This window comes from Protopterus annectens, chromosome 8.part0 (assembly GCF_019279795.1).
Source record: "Protopterus annectens isolate FY-2018-M chromosome 8.part0, PAN1.0, whole genome shotgun sequence".
Classification (NCBI taxonomy): Eukaryota; Metazoa; Chordata; order Ceratodontiformes; family Protopteridae; genus Protopterus; species Protopterus annectens.
The window spans coordinates 1,769,423,593-1,769,441,485 of NC_056741.1; the positions used below are offsets into that span (position 1 = coordinate 1,769,423,593).

General features: G+C 36.1%; 1 long non-coding RNA gene across 1 annotated transcript in view; it reads left to right on the plus strand.

Moving 5' to 3' along the window:
• LOC122809629 overlaps positions 1–17,156 on the plus strand; it is a 69,251-nt gene extending 52,095 nt beyond the window's left edge. Inside the window, exon 4 of the long non-coding RNA XR_006365930.1 lies at positions 16,999–17,156. This is a non-coding gene — a long non-coding RNA (uncharacterized LOC122809629). The remainder of the gene's footprint in view (positions 1–16,998) is intronic.
• Positions 17,157–17,893: the final 737 nt, after the last annotated feature.

Sequence of the window (17,893 nt, forward strand, 5' to 3'; positions counted from 1 at the left end):
AGGTGTTGTGCCAAAAGGTCTTCGTTCGTGGCAATACCCGCCTGGATTGGAAGCAGGTACACCTTTTTTCAATGATCTTACCAATTTATTTGATAAGCATGGTCTAGAATTAATTGGTATAATGTCCAAACATTACAGCTCTACTATTGATTGTTTGGCAACAGATATTTCAAGCTTAGATAAGGAAATCAAGGAACACCAAGATTTCCTGAGATATCAGTTTGAATACAAAAGGGTATTCAGCTCTATTGAACAACAGATATTGAAAAACACTGAAATCAAGCTTAAAAACTAAAGAGAGATATTAACAACTATAAGAACAGTGTTGCTTACCCTAAACCACCCCCATCCCAGTCTAGGAATTTTCCAGATCAATCAGGAGAGGCTTTAAGAAGTCAGGAGAGAGGGTCTCAGGTTACAAACTTTAATCAGTGTGTAACAGAACATTTCTCTAACCAACAAAGTAACACTGTCCCTATTGATGAAGTAAGGGAAGGGAACTACAACTCTTCCCAGAGTCAAGGTAATAGAGCTCAAAGTGGTGTTTCAAACAACGTATATGACCAGTCTTCTTTTTCCAACAATGGCCAAAACCATCGACCCAAGTACAACACGAGGGTGAAAGGAGCCAAGAAGTAGGTAACCAAGTGGAACAAACAACTATTAAACCTACCATTCTGTTTAACAGAAAAGGTGATTTTAAAATTTATAACTTCTCTGATTATGACATTGACCCTAGGCTTTGTGAAGTTTTTAGCAGAGGTCTAACCTTTGTTCCAAATTACCACTTTAGACTTCCTGATACATTAATTGATCTAAAACTTTCACTCATAAACTCAATTTAAACTTGATGTTTGGTGAGAACCGTTTTGTTAACAACAGCCTGAGAGTGTCCAGTACCTTCAACCCACTAATGCACCCATTGTTGGGTGTTTTTGAACATTTATGTGAGTTTGACCTTAGGCACCTGCAAAGAAACAACAAGAATAGTGTTGGTACACTAAAGATGGATGCTGGAGAGAGGAATATCCTGAGTTTAACCAAAAGTCTTCCTATCCATTTTTAAACCAGACAAGGGAGGTGGACTAGTAGTTATGAACTTGAGTGACTACAATTCAAGAATGCGTCTGGTCTTTGAAAGTGGTATTTATGCTGAATCCAGTGTCAGTGAGATGAATGGGGCTTATAAAAAGGTTAATTGTTTCTTGAATGATTTATTCATCGAAGGTATGATAGACATGGACGTATTCAATTACTTGTCTACACCTAGCTCTAAAATACCAACATTATTTGGGTTACCAAAATTGCACAAAGAACAACAAAATCCATCCATGAGGGCCTTAGTCAACTCCCAGGAGTCTATCACATAAGCAAGTGTGAAGTACATTGATTCTATCTTGAAGAAGTATTTTGAAAAAGAAGAACAAGTTTGCAGAGACTCATGGGCATTTCTAATGTCCATTAACAACATTGAATATGATGAATCTTTAATGTTTTTAACAGAAGACTTGGTTGACTTATATTTCTCTATTCCCCATGAGGAAGGTATTGAGGGGGTAGTGGAGAGACTATTAGTGCATGGTGACAACAGTAGAGAAATTAGGTTATTTCAAGAAATCATGGAAGTTATTCTGTCTAACAACTTTCTAATGTTTGACAACACGATTTACAAACAACAAATTGGTGTGGCTATGGGTTCACCATGTGGGGGGAGCTATGCTAACTTGGTGCTGGCTAGCTGGGAACATAAAAACATTCTTTCAGATAATGAGTGGTCTGACAGAATAAAGATGTACTCAAGATTTTTGGATGACATTTTTATACTGTTTAAGGGTACTGTATCCAAAGCCCAGAGTTTTGTGCAACATCTTAACAGCAGCACCAGTTTTTTCAAGCTCACCCACACATATCATGAGCATTCCATTACATATTTAGACATTGAGTTAAAAAAGAACAGCGCTATGTAGCCAGGATCTACCATAAACCCACATATTCTAACACCATGCTTCACTACACAAGTTGCCATCCTATACATCAGAAAAGATCTGTACTTAAAGGACAACTTGTCCATGCAGCAAGGATGGTGACTGATGAAGTGGCTTTCCTTGAAGAATGTGAGACACTTAAAGTTATGTTTTTTAAGAGAGATAACCAAGCACATTGGTCCTTGATTTAGTAAATGAAGTCATAAACAAAAGGAGAGAAGGGTTTTATAAACCACTTCTTAGACCTACTATTAGGTCAGTCATCTCAGAAGAGGATGTGAATTTGGAAGTAACCACTAATACAAATCATGATTCTACACAAACAGTAGATGTATCCACTAGAAAGGTTTCAAGTAGTTTGGTTACCTCATTTAGTTTGGAAGTCAAAGCAATTGAGGTTATATTTAAAAGAAACTGGAGCATCTTCATGATGGAACCAGATATGTTGGAGAAGTTGGGCAATACACCATCTTTTATTTACAGGAAGAACAGGAACTTGTAACTGATCTTAGAAATGGAACCCCAGACCTGTAGTAGATCTGGTGGTACATTTAAATGTGAAAACTGTAACTATTGCAGATATATAGCAACAGATACAGAATTCACAGCAGGTTCCTTCAAGGTAAAAACTAAGGGTAGATTTAACTGTAACCCTAAATCCGTTGTCTACCTGGCTAGTTGTGTAGCCTGTCCAGCATATTATGTTGGTAAGATGGATAGAAAACTAAAAGAGAGGATTTATGAGCACAAATACCATATTAGAAAAAAGTCACCTTCTAACGCATTGGCAAGACATTGTGCTGAACACCCAACTCACCACTTTCACTTTAGAGTGATTTGACAGGTTACTGTTAATCTAAAATGGGCTCCTTATCATCTAATTTTGGAAAGACAGGAGTTGATTTGGCAACTGCGTCTCAACTCTTATAACCCCCCAGGTTTGAATGAAGTCACTTCCATTGCCTGTATTCTGAAATTAAAGAGCCTAATGCGCTAGACAAGTCTTTTGTCTAAACAGCTCTATTTGTAGTTGAGTAAAAGAATGCAAGTTTTTTCGCTTCATGTTTTACTCTTTTAAAAATATGTTTCATCTTACATCTAAGCTTGCTTCACCCTTGTTGGTGTTTTGTGAAAGCATTACACTTGAGAAATTAAAACTGGTTAAAGTTGAAATTGCAGTCTCTTATTTTATTTTATTTTGAGTGTAGCGTTCTTTTAGTCCACTTGGAGTGCTCTTGTAACTCACAACAATGTCTATTTAAACATTTACACATACATTTACATTTATATATATATTTTCCATAGTTTTTTCATCATTTCTTATCAAATATCTTAAGAGTTGCACTCTGTCCACCTAAATGCAGTGATTTAATGTGTCTTTATTTGTGCACAAAAGCAGCTATATACATTTTTATATTTTTGTTCTTTACAGGTTTTCACAGTTGCTGTTTTTGTGTTTGACTTGTTGCTGATGTCATGTGTCCAGGCTTAATTACTTTTGCAATACCATTGGTTAATGTTTTTTGAAACCACCATGTGGTCTGTATTAAAGTGAGCACTTGTGCTACTGTTGTAGGTCTGAAGAAGTCTTCTAAATTAAGAAGAAAAGCACTTAACTGTTTTATTTTTGTGTCATACTGTTTAGTTGCAAAGTAATAAATCTGTTTTTATTTATTTTTTTCGCTTTGGAGACTTTGTGTCCTTGATCCTTCGTTTGTTTCCTGAGTTGCAGTTTGGATTTGTTTGTTTGGATTATACATAATGTACTGTAATATATTACAGTCACTATCTCGCTAAGGCTTTTAATTTAAAAAATACAACAATTGGATATTTGATCATTAAGTCCCGGCCAGTTCATGGCATTAAGTTTTAGCTGCCAATGAAGTTCAACTCTCTCTAGATATAATGTCCACGGGCCCCCTCTAGTTGATGAAATAAGTTCTTCCAACAACAACAATTTAAAAGTATGTTCAGGATATTCAGTGACACTTTTGGAGAGAGTATTTGTGTTCTTTTTATTTCTTAAATCGTAAGTATGCTCGCACATTCTATCATGTAACTGCCTTTCCATCTTGCTAACATAAAACTGTGAACATTGTTGACATAGGGCACAATAGACAACTTTAGTTGAATTACAATTGTAGTTTTTCATCATTTCATGCTGAATTCCATTAATTCTGAATAATTACCCAGTTAAAATAAACTTACAGTAGGGGGCAACAACCACATTTTGTCATGCCACAATGTTTTGACTGCTGCCTTTTTTTTAACAAGTAACGTTTTTACATTTTGGCCTCTCTTGTACACAAAAGATGGGGTTTTCCCAAGGTGTTCCCTCATTTCTTTATCATTTATTAAGACGTCTAAGTTTTTACAAATATACTCCTAATAAAGTGACTGTCAGGGTGAAAAACTGTAATGAATGAGTTGGTATTAGTCATTAATTCAGATGTAGGAGTATTCATAACTGGTAGATTATACAAGTCATGAACCATTGAGCCAAGAATATTGACAAAATGTTTTCTTTCACTCGTATTCATAACCTCAGTCATGTGCTCACTTATAAAAAACAGTGGATATCCACACTTCAGAAACATAAATCTGAAAAAGCAACATTCATCCCAAAAGGTTATTCTGTATGTGACCATTCTGACAGCATGGGCAAATTGTTCTATAATGTCAGCTTTCTTCTGTATTTGGGTATGTGGGTTTGTGTAATGGAGAAAATTGGAATATCAACACATATATGATATTGGGAAATGCAACCAAAATAATGCACTTGCAAAACATATTTACACTTGCCCTGGTCATCATTTTAAATTTATAGTCTTGGAACAATTTACAGTGGATGACAGAGGCAGGCCCACAGATTTGCTGCTAGAATTTAAAGAACTTATCTGGCAGCTGAGGTTAAATGCCACAACCAGCCCAAGACTAAATAAAGTGGTCTCATTAACCAGCTTTTTGAAATTAAAAGCTGATTTTTACATTTAACATTGACAATTGATTAAGAAGGATTTTTCAGCTAGAACATACAACACAAAGTTACCTTATTGTTGAATTGTGATTTTAAATAATATTTTTCCTGTATCCAAAAGATTTTTTACATTTGTTTATGTCTTTTAACTATGAGTTTTGTATATACATTTTTTCACTTATGCACAGCATTTATTTTTTAGGGAGTCTGTATGTTTAAAATATCTTCAATCACCTAATGGATATGTTAATTAGGGTCATTATAAAAGAGGAAGTTGTAATGCATATTTTTATTCTGAAGAAGTCTAAGTAATTGTGACGAAAGCACTCAATAAATTTTATTATTTTTCTCCATCCAGTCCGCTTACGTGCTTTTTGTTCTTAGTTTGGCGTGTGTGGATTTACAGATAAGGGAAGACTACTGTGGCAGGATGACTTCAATGGCTCTTGAAGATATTCCCTTGGTAATTAACTACACCAGATAGAAGGATTTCCTGACTATAGTGAAAATATGATTATCAAATAAGAGAGACTTGTCCTTTTAAGTACCCAGGTCTCATATGACCATGTCTGTCTAAACAGGAGTACATTTTACAGAATATGAGATGGGAACAACTTTTTTGCTGAACTCTATGCTTCACTTTCTTGCATTTAACTTTTGACCATTTTCAGTACACCAGGTATGCATTCCAGCCCTTGGTGTAGCTGTTTGGTATCAGAGGATGATAATGGTGCCTGCCCAACATGCAGCCTATTGGATTGGATTTCTGCAAAATAAATTCTAAACATGATAAGGCTTAGCATGCATCCTTAGGGTACCCCACTTGTTACAATTTTACATTCAGAGAGTGTGCAAGTAACTTTCACAACCAGGGATCTGTTTGGATTTGTTTGTTTTGATTATACATAATGTACTGTAATATATTACAGTCACTATCTCTCTAAGGCTTTTAATTTAAAAAATACAACAAATGGATATTTGATCATTAAGTCCCGGCCAGTTCATGGCATTAAGTTTTAGTTGCCAATGAAGTTCAACTCTCTCTAGATATAATGTCCACGGGCCCCCTCTAGTTGATGAAATAAGTTCTTCCAACAACAACAATTTAAAAGTATGTTCAGGATATTCAGTGACACTTTTGGAGAGAGTATTTGTGTTCTTTTTATTTCTTAAATAGTAAGTATGCTCGTACATTCTATCATGTAACTGCCTTTCCATCTTGCTAACATAAAACTGTGAACATTGTTGACATAGGGCACAATAGACAACTTTAGTTGAATTACAATTGTAGTTTTTCATCATTTCATGCTGAATTCCATTAATTCTGAATAATTACCCAGTTAAAATAAACTTACAGTAGGGGGCAACAACCACATTTTGTCATGCCACAATGTTTTGACTGCTGCCGTTTTTTTAACAAGTAAAGTTTTTACATTTTGGCCTCTCTTGTACACAAAAGATGGGGTTTCCCCAACATGTTCCCTCATTTCTTTATCATTTATTAAGACATCTAAGTTTTTACAAATATACTCCTAATAAAGTGACTGTCAGGGTGAAAAACTGTAATGAATGAGTTGGTATTAGTCATTAATTCAGATGTAGGAGTATTTATAACTGGTAGATTATACAAGTCATGAACCATTGAGCCAAGAATATGGACAAAATGTTTTCTTTCACTCGTATTCATAACCTCAGTCATGTGCTCATTTATAAAAAACAGTGGATATCCACAATTCAGAAACATAAATCTCAAAAAGCAACATTCATCCCAAAAGCTTATTCTGTATGTGACCATTCTGGCAGCATGGACAAATTGTTCTATAATGTCAGCTTTCTTCTGTATTTGGGTATGTGGGCTTGTGTAATGGAGAAAATTGGAATATCAACACATATATGATATTGGGAAATGCAACCAAAATAATGCACTTGCAAAACATATTTACACTTGCCCTGGTCATCATTTTAAATTTACAGTTTTGGAACAATTTACAGTGGATGACAGAGGCAGGCCCACAGATTTGCTGCTAGAATTTAAAGAACTTATCTGGCAGCTGAGGTTAAATGCCACAACCAGCCCAAGACTAAATAAAGTGGTCTCATTAACCAGCTTTTTGAAATTAAAAGCTGATTTTTACATTTAACATTGACAATTGATTAAGAAGGATTTTTCAGCTAGAACATACAACATAAAGTTACCTTATTGTTGAATTGTGATTTTAAATAATATTTTTCCTGTATCCAAAAGATTTTTTACATTTGTTTATGTCTTTTAACTATGAGTCTTGTATATACATTTTTTCACTTATGCACAGCATTTATTTTTTAGGGAGTCTGTATGTTTAAAATATCTTCAATCACCTAATGGATATGTTAATTAGGGTCATTATAAAAGAGGAAGTTGTAATGCATATTTTTATTCTGAAGAAGTCTAAGTAATTGTGACGAAAGCACTCAATAAATTTTATTATTTTTCTCCATCCAGTCCGCTTACGTGCTTTTTGTTCTTAGTTTGGCGTGTGTGGATTTACAGATAAGGGAAGACTACTGTGGTAGGATGACTTCAATGGCTCTTGAAGATATTCCCTTGGTAATTAACTACACCAGATAGAAGGATTTCCTGACTATAGTGAAAATATGATTATCAAATAAGAGAGACTTGTCCTTTTAAGTACCCAGGTCTCATATGACCATGTCTGTCTAAACAGGAGTACATTTTACAGAATATGAGATGGGAACAACTTTTTTGCTGAACTCTATGCTTCACTTTCTTGCATTTAACTCTTGACCATTTTCAGTACACCAGGTATGCATTCCAGCCCTTGATGGAGCTGTTTGGTATCAGAGGATGATAATGGTGCCTGCCCAACATGCAGCCTATTGGATTGGATTTCTGCAAAATAAATTCTAAACATGATAAGGCTTAGCATGCATCCTTAGGGCACCCCATATGTTACAATTTTACATTCAGAGAGTGTGCAAGTAACTTTCACAACCAGGGATCTGTTAGATATCTAATTTGCAATGACCTCTGACAGTCAGTGAAAAAATTGCCTCACTCTTAGTGCAGTGACCAAGCAGAGTAGAGAAACACAAGTGAAAAGCCACCTGAGCTATTATACTCTAGTTACTCTGATTTGAGCTCAAGTGACCAAATAAAGTGAGTACAAACCAGCACTGAATCTGCTGTTTATGGCAGCATATTATAAACTAGTTATTAAATGTAAGATTTTTGTAAAATTAAGGAGTCAATTCATGCAGATAAAAGTATTGCCCTTAACAAATGAGTGGTTCTCATTCTAGCTAGTACAATCTGTAAGACCTAACTTGCTAGACTGCATTTCATGTAGTATCAAGCATCTGAGATAGTTGATTCCTAATTTCATGATCAATGGCCAGCTTGCTGTTTTTGCTATGATCCTGCAGCATTTTTAATTTTTTGGTCCCCCTTGCGGCTTCATCTAATGGCCCAGACCCCAGTACCCCACATCAGTGCCAGTCTAGCATCTAATTTCCAACTCCCCTTTGGACTTATTGCAGTTTTGCTGGGGCCATCTATCCTAAGGACATTTTGGGGGCTCACCTGCATCCTTTTCCATCTTAGGGGGAAGTTGCTGTATATGCCCTAACTACCTGACCTGTATCCCTCACTTGTTGATCATGACTGAGGACAACTTCCCTCTTGTCTCCCCTAAGGTAGCATCATCAACAAATGGCCTCCCACTTTGGATGGGCATGTCCATTCCTCTCAGCAACTCTGTCAATTGCCCAATCTACTAATCAAATAGGGGTTGACTGTATCTTGTAAAATGTACATTATTGTGATTACTTCATATGTATTGATTTTATGTATTGTTTTCTCTATTACATTGTAACATAGTGCATCTTTATGTCCTGCATTTTGCCATACAGCTCAAGCAGTGGCTGAACAGGGTCTAATTCCAGTTCATTAAACCAATCGACAAAAGACATTTTAAAAGGAACCTTGGGGCTGCTATATTCTTGTTGTAAAGGAAATTTATGTTGCAAATGAATAAATGCATATCAAAAATCTAGTACCGGAGGGATTGGACATGGTGGAGATTATTATGTTAGCACAAGCTTTGCAGTTGTTTTTTATTTCTCCATTAATTTACAGCAGTGCACAGTTTTCTGATATCAGTTTTTAAGCTCCAACTTGAGCTTATGATGTAATGTGGAAACAGGGGAGTGCAGTTTGCTTTTAGTTTAAAGTAATATGAGCACTGATTGGTGTCAAGTGAAGGGATGTCATCTATCTTCAACCAATCATGTACCTTCAGTGGCCACTGCCTTTAACCTTCTACATTCAAAATCTTAAAATAAAATATCACCAGCCCCCCCCAAAAAAAAAAAAAAAAATATATATATATATATATATATATATATATATATATATATATATATATATCTTGCGGACCAAACTCTATAAAAAATATCTAGACTTCAAGCCTATCATGCAAGTATAGATGGGGCCAATACTCAGTTTCCCAAATCCAAACTCCATTGCTAAATTACTCACACCATTTTTACTTAATCTGCAAAATGCCTACTTCCCAACAAGCCTCAAAATGTTTAAAAATAATACATCTTACTGGATATCTAAGGAGCTGAAAACCTAATGCAACTCCATGAAGAGGCATGGAAAAGTGGAAAAATGATCCCTTCCAAACCTTAGTCAGAAGTACACCAAGCTGCAGGACATTACTAAAGAAGCCATATGCAGAAATAAAGTTAAATATCCTAAACTCAAAACAAGCCACCCTTCTTCATTCCTCCAAGTGATTCTGACATGAAGTTATAACTACTCTACTTTAAAAGAAATTTCCTTTTTTGGCCACATTAACTGCTCCATTGGAAACCTCTCTCCAACTGACTTTCCTGATGACTTCACCAATCTTCCTTTACTTCCTATCAATGCATTTGCTCCCAGAAAAAAAATTGCCAAACCCTACAGAGCACCATCTTCCCATCTACGTCTTCAAAATTACAAGCAATCAATCTACACTTTTACCTGAACAAATCCCACTGGATGCACCCTCAGGTTCTGACAACTTTTGCTTGTGATTTATCTACTACTGTGAGCCCCCAAAACACATCTACAATTACAAAAAACATTATGTCCACTATATGGAAATCTGCCTTTACCAGACCTGTACAGAAAGATGCCAAATCCGCCTCACCCTCTCAGTTCTAGCCTGTATCAATTATTCTTAGCCTTTGTAAAATCCTTGAAAAACTCCTTCATAACCAGCTGACCTCATACTTCAACAAATACCACTTGTTTTATAGGAATCATCAAGGCTTCTAGACACATAAAAGCAGCATGCCTGCACTCTGGATGTTGACTGATGAGATTCTCACCAACATTTATAAAGGTATCATCACTTGGAATGTCTTCACTGATTTAACCCAAGTCTCTGATTTGGATGACTATTCTAGTAGACACTGGAATAAGCTTTGATACTACTCAGTGGTTCAAAGCTTTCCTCAACAGTGAATCATTCATAGTTAACATTGGCTCCTCTTTACCAGATATAGCCCCATTTATCTTGGGGTACTTCAGAGATCAATCCTAGACCCTATATTAATCTCTATTTTCTTAAATAAACTGCCTGTTAACCTTCCACATTTGCACCTCAACCTTTATGCAGATGATGTAGTTACCTGTAGATATACCCTTCTACAACTAAGCAAATGGGTCTGCACAAATAAAGTTTTTTTTTATCAACCCTTAAGGAAAAAAAAAGAAGTTTATGCTATTTGGCACATTTAGCACAATGAAAAGATCTATAGTATGGACTCTTTTCCATTCCATATCAAAGACCTAGGCAAAAGCCTAATTGAATCCTTCACTTCTTTTAGAATCTTTGGCATCTGATCATTTCCCCAGTTTTGAAGACCACATTCAGAAAGTTAGAACCAAAAAAAACTACCTGCTATTTTGGACCCAAAGGATATCTCAGTTCCTCTCAAAACCTGCTAGGGGTAGCCATGTCCAAAAGACTGTCATTTGCCTAATGAGAATATGGCCTGCAAGGGCAGCTGTAGGCAAAGGTCTATTGTTTTTACAACTAGAATATGATGTATCCATTTTTGCCACAACCTCACAGAAAAACATTTCTATCTTGCCACCACTTTCTAACAAAATATGCTGCTTCTTTGTCAAATGATCTGAGCAGGAACATTATTGTTACACCACTGAAGTGGTCAGTTGGCTTCCCATTCAAGGCAGAGCCAATTTGTTGCTTAGCTCTCTCCTTTTCAAGCTCCTTCATGAAGATATACCTTCCCTTCTCACAATGAAACTAATTGCACCTAATCCAAACTACAACCTTAGAAGCCATGTTTCTGACAGCCCTACTTTTCAAACTTCACCCATTAAACTGCATTCCACACCTTCTCTATTCTACCCCTATGCTGTGGAAATCAGTATGTTACTATCTTAATGAAATAACAGACTACAAACTGTTCAGACCTCAGTATAAACAATACCTATTTGAACATTTTTAATACAAATGTCTGAATGCAGGCTACATCACCTAAGTCTCCGTGTTTGCGCAATTTAAAATTCATCTCATGCAAAGACTTGACTGACTCTCTCATAACTTCTCTGACATGTAACTTGTAGTCACATGTTCCTTGTATGTTCTGTTTCATCCTTCATTCCTTTCATCATGCACTCTTCCTGTTTTAGTAATGCTACTCATGCTATCCTTTATGCTGTTTCCTCTTGTCTCTTAACCCTCTGCCTTCCATGCAGTATTTTCCTATGACACTTGTTCACTCATTATCTTCCCATTGATAAACCACAACTCACTGCCTGTGACACCAAATGTGCTCTTACCAACCATACACCTGTTGTATATAGGCATTCCTGTGCTACTATTTTTATTCATTATATACTTCTGTTCCACATCTTTGTAATGTACAGATAGAGCTAGATCATGGACAAATAGGGCTCTATGCAGGATAATGGACCACCCTCAGCCTTTCCAGTGACTCATTACTTGCCCCTGCCTACCCAATTACAATAAACACTGTTCAAACCTGTCACCTGTCAGTGTGCATACTATTTTCAGTCTTTACTTTTGCAATCATTAAAGAAATTTGAATTTAAAACTATTATTTCATACTTAATAGAATGAACACTAATGGCTATTTGCTAAACAAAACAATCACACATTGAAAACAGACTCAGCATGAGCAGCAGTAAACAAATTTATTGAAAAAGCAGTGAAACTCACATTCATTGAAAAATGCATCTAACCAGTAGAAGATTAAATGCCCCATGGCCCAGGACTGTTTTCAAACCTTGAGCCTCCAGCACAGATATTAAGGAACATGCATAATTGCATGTGTTCTTTTATTCACCTTCATGATTGTTCTGAAATATATTTCTTGTTTAATACAGCAACATTTGTTAGAGTGTGTTTTATGTTTGTAGTTTCGATTGTTTCCAGTAAGCAGTAAAACAAAATGTATGACACAATGAACCCAGTGACAAAAATGTATGATCCAATGGAAAAAGTACCCATTTTAGAACATTTCAACCATAAAAGGCCACTTAGCCCACTGTCATTATAATCCAAAAGTATCTGTACTCAACAACTATGGCTAGAACATTGACTGTGTACATATCAATTGTTTAATTGTGATAAAAATGGCCACGATAAAGTATAAAATAAATGCACACTAGTCTCATAAAGACAGATTAATGACTTTTTAACTTTATCAGCTCAACAGGGTCAATCATTTTTAACTACAGACATCAACCAAATCCAACAATTATAGGTACACTGTTGATTACATCATTCTCAGATGTATGTGTTGAAAAACAGTAATAATAGCCAGAGTCACATATTTCAGCTTAGTTTTACAAAAACACACAGTTGCCAAAGTATTTGTACTTAATTTACACACACACACACACACACACACACACACACACACACACACACACACACACACGCATGCAAACACTCACATGCACACTGGTCCAGAAAAGCCAGAATAAAGACTGCTTAAAATTGATCAGATGATAAGAGCATAAGGTATTTTCATCCACAGAGAGCCCCCACCCCCTTTAGCAGTTATAGTCACTTTGCTGATGGTGCACGCCCCTTCTTGTTATGAAGAATTAAATTACATGTACTCTGTTGGCAGCTTTGGATGAACTACATGAAATTGTATAAAGATCACTACTAACAAACTATACGATCCAGCCAGATAAGGAAGATTAATCACCCAATGACATATGTTAAATCAATATGTATAATCTGTGCAGAGGTAAACGTCATCTGAATAACTCCACATAAAAGACAACTATTTCTAATTCAGGAGTTGCTCCTGACAAACAACTTTGAATTTCAGTGCTTCACCTACAAATGCAGTGCCTGCTACCCTTGAAGAATAAGTTGCCTATGTTGCATTAAAAATGGTGTGTTGGTGATATTGCCATATCATTTTTCTGAACAAGATCAGCTATGCAATACTGGATGGATAGCAAACATGACAACAGGTTCATAGTTACTAGACAAGCAGTTCAGGAAACCATTAAGGAGCATAATCCACATTCCCAATCACTCCAAAGCACTGTCTGGTTGTGACTTGCTCAATGTCACACAATAGGTAAATGAAGTTGGAAAGATTCAAACCCTGCATCCTTGCCACAGGAAGTAGCTCATTAAGAAGACAGAGCTTTAGTCCTCTGAAATAGCTGCCAGGGTAACAGCTTCTAACTAAATGCTGAAATCCTTTACAGTCGGATACTGTAGAGAAGACTGTATCACAATAATATGCCAATAATGACTGCTGAAGATCAGACAGTTCTGATCATCACTCCAAATATGCAAAATATATGACCTAACAAATGTCACCTGTTTTGCAATTGCTATGGACTGTAAAGAAGACACTGCAAAATATACTATTGAAATGCAACATGTTTAGACTATTGAAATGCAACACATTTAGATTGTATTACATAATCCTGACCTATTAATAATAATAATAAAAAAAATCTTCATTGCAAAGAATAAAGCAAAACAGTTGCAAGTAATATAAATACTGCAACAGCTTTTGTTAAACAACCCAGAAGTTATAGAAAATTCAGAAATATTACTTCATAAAACATACTATTTATTGTTGGGGGCGTATATGCTCGCATGACACATAGCATTTCATTTTTGACCTTCCTATGCTTTCCATATCATCAGGAATAGCTATTCCATCACTCAGGGCAGGTATTACCTATTTGAATGGTTATTAATGCTGTATCATTACACAATGCACCTCCAGACCTGAATCATGAACAAATGTGGCCCCATGCAAAGCAATGAATCAGGCCCATACCAGCTTTACCAGCATCCAATTATTTGCTTGGCTGTTTCACCTCAATTGCTGTACTAATAATGATCTGATTTGTTATCTAGGTGGGTCCAATGGACACAGTCCCTTTTCAGGGATGACTTGGAACAAAGGCTGGTTATGTGACTTGCTCTAATTCACACAGTAGGCAAACATGGGCATCAAACCCTGTACCAAAGTGAATACAGCACACAACTTTAAACTCTGAAGCAACTGCCAGACCAGAGTACATACCAATTTCCTCTTTACCATTATAATTATCACAGAGATTTGAAGCTCATTTAAAAGTCTTATTTCATATTTAATAGAAAAACCTAACTGCTTTTTTCTAAATAAAGCAAATCATTTTCAAACTGAAAACAGACAGCATGAGAAACAATAAACTTCTCCTCCCTTGAAATTCACATTTACTGAAAATGCATCTTTTAGTTCATTAAACTACAAGAGATGTAGTAGGAGTCATAGTCAAATGTGTGAAGGGTGCAGAAGTTTAAATGGCAAAGTTCCAGTGCATTTGCTAACAGCCTGAGCCAGCCCATTGGATACAAGTGTCCTTTTTCAGGAGCAGTCCAGGAGTACTGTCTGAAGTAAATTCATCAGAGTCACATAGAAGACAACTGAAGTCTGAGGGAATCAAACCATTTTCATAGCCTTACTCATCTGCAATAAGTGCTAGACAAACTGTAGCCCAAACTATGTAACTATTACTGACACTGACAGATTGTAATCCTCAGGGATTTAAAGGAAAAGTATTAAAAGAGGCCTGGCAGTTGATGTGAAGGATTAAGGCTCTTGTTTTTCATGGTGAAGATTCAGGGTTTGACTCTGAGTTTGAAAAAGTTGCCTAAATAGACAAAGCCCCTAAATGGGGCATCACACACACACACACACACACACACACACACACACACACACACACACACACATACACACACACACACACAAATTACTTTGATTTGATCTTCTGTGCATCCTGCAAGAATATCCACTGATTCATTCCTGCAAAAAAAAAAAAAACAAAACAAAACAAAAAAAAAATAATCCAATCCTCCATGCAGACATTAATTCGCTCTGAAATCTCTCTCACTGTTGTTCCTGCATCTTGCATGCTATTGTGGTCCTTGTTCTATTGTGCATGCTGAAGTGCCATACAAAACATTATGTATCATATCACAAAAAAATCTTCTGAGCATTAATTTTATTTTACTTTTTGAGCCCAGGCAAGGCCCCTACTTCCAACCATCACTGGACCCTAGGCAGCTGCCTAAGTAACCTTGTGCCAGATCTAGCCCTGTATGCAATATGCAGTAACTTCTTTTTGTGAATGTGCATATATGCATTTGCTACATTGCATTTTACATCCTGGCTTTATTGCACACTCTGTAAATTAATCCAAATGAAAATAGCAGTGAACGTGCTACCACAACACCAATACTTAAAGAATCATAGACTAGAAGGTTTAAATGGAAACCACATGTACTCTGGGAAAACTCGACTTTAGTTATATAAATGTCTGTAAAATACCTTATTTGCAGTTTACTGTTACTACTATGTTTGTATCCTAGGCTCTGCCTGCAGTTAGGAAGCCTGATCACTCCTCTACCCCAGTAATCAATACTAATTAAATAAATAAATGCCATAAACTTTTGCAACATCTTTAAGGCTGAACAAGTATTATCTGCCTTGCACAAGACATGGTAAACCTTATCTCATATATTATAGAAAACTGTGAGGGGATAAATTACTTGCTTGTCTATGCATTATAATTAAGATGTCTTTGACATTTTGAATTCAGACAGTACATTGACATTAAGAATTGCCTACAATACAGACTTAGTAGTGACCTTCTCCCTACCAAAACAGGTGAACAGCATTCATTGCTGCTCTTTCATTTGGCTTGCCATTCAGCTGAGGTCTCAGAATTATGATTAATCAACAGAGCAATATTATATAACATAACATAGTTGATATGTCCAAATGGGAGACATGAATGCAAAGTAATGTCTGTTTTGCATAATACTTTAAATCATCACAAGCTAAGAAATGTCATTGGTAAATATAACCTGACACACTTCATTGTATAAAAAAAACTATTATGTAGCTGGTTGAAAAAATGAGACCATTGCCAAAATAACATCAGCAAAAGTGCTATTTTCAGTTTTCATTTGAGGAAGATATGACATGGTATCACATGCAGGTAATGATCATGGAAGATAAGTGAAACGTCACATCCAGCATGGCAGAAAAGCAAGGGATCTACAGACTGTAAATCTCAAGCACATCACTATGTTAGCTGGCATAACTGGAAGGTTTAACAAGAAATGACTGAGATTATAAACATCCTATTTTAAAAACTTTTAGATGGAGCATGGAAGGATACCACCACAAAACAGAAAAGTAACATTCTTTCTAGGCATGACAAGCATAAAGGGATGATCCAGAAATGCACAGATCTTCCTGCTTGACCTTGGTGTTAAGTAAATGGATGTATAAAATGCTGAAAAGGGAATTGATTGCCTTTGTGAAATAATTTATTTGTGGCTTCATATAGTCCGTTTAGGTTGGTTATACTAAAGTGGAGTCAGTCCATTCTGCTTATGCTTTAAAGTGTGAATAATACAGCAAGTAGATTAACAATTTTTCTTCCAATTCCAGCTGGCAAAAAGATATGGGAATGTCTTCAGAATCTATCTAGGAAGTACACCCGTTGTCTTTCTTCATGGGTTTGAAACTATAAAGGAAGCACTGGTCAACAATGCTATAACGTTTGCTCACAAGCCCAAACATCCAGCTTTAACAGCCTCAAATATAGGAAACGGTAAGGAGGATGTTTTATATTCTTACTTTTGGTGTTGTGTATTTTGTTGTGAAATGCAGTACACGGACAGAAAAGTGGCAGTCTAACTTATTTACATTATAGGATACTAATGAGTCTCACAAGAAAGGTAAAGGGAATGGATCAATTAGGCTGGCTGGCATCAAAATGGAGGATTTGAGAACATGGTCAGAGAATACAGAGCAGGCACACAGGAGAAATGTTGTGCCCAAATGAATGATTTAACAAGAGGAATGTTCAACAGATGGGAAAGGTAGTATGTGCAAGAAGAAAAGTCAGTTATGTGATGAAGGAATGGAGGTAGGAACATGGAAGGCATAGACAGTTAACAAAACATCCTAATCACTAGCAGCTATGGGCACATTCAGTGTTGTACCACCTACAGAAAGTATACAGCAAAGGTAAATGGAAGGGTCAACTGTAAATTTCCTGTTGTTTCATAACGGACTGCTTAGTCAAAGCCTGTCTAACTATAGACCAAAACAAAGGAAATAATCCAACCTGTGTAAAAAACAGTGTAAACATTTTAATACAGGAAAGCTTTCAAGACAACTCTTACTCAATGCTGAATTTATTAGGAAGGTGTAAGAGGTGCAGACCCTCTGAATGGGTAGGATGGGGATTCTTGCCTTCATGTAAAATAATTTCTTAAGAAACCTGTTCAACTACCAGTGGGCTAAAGCAAATTAGTCCATGAATTTTTACCATGTACTG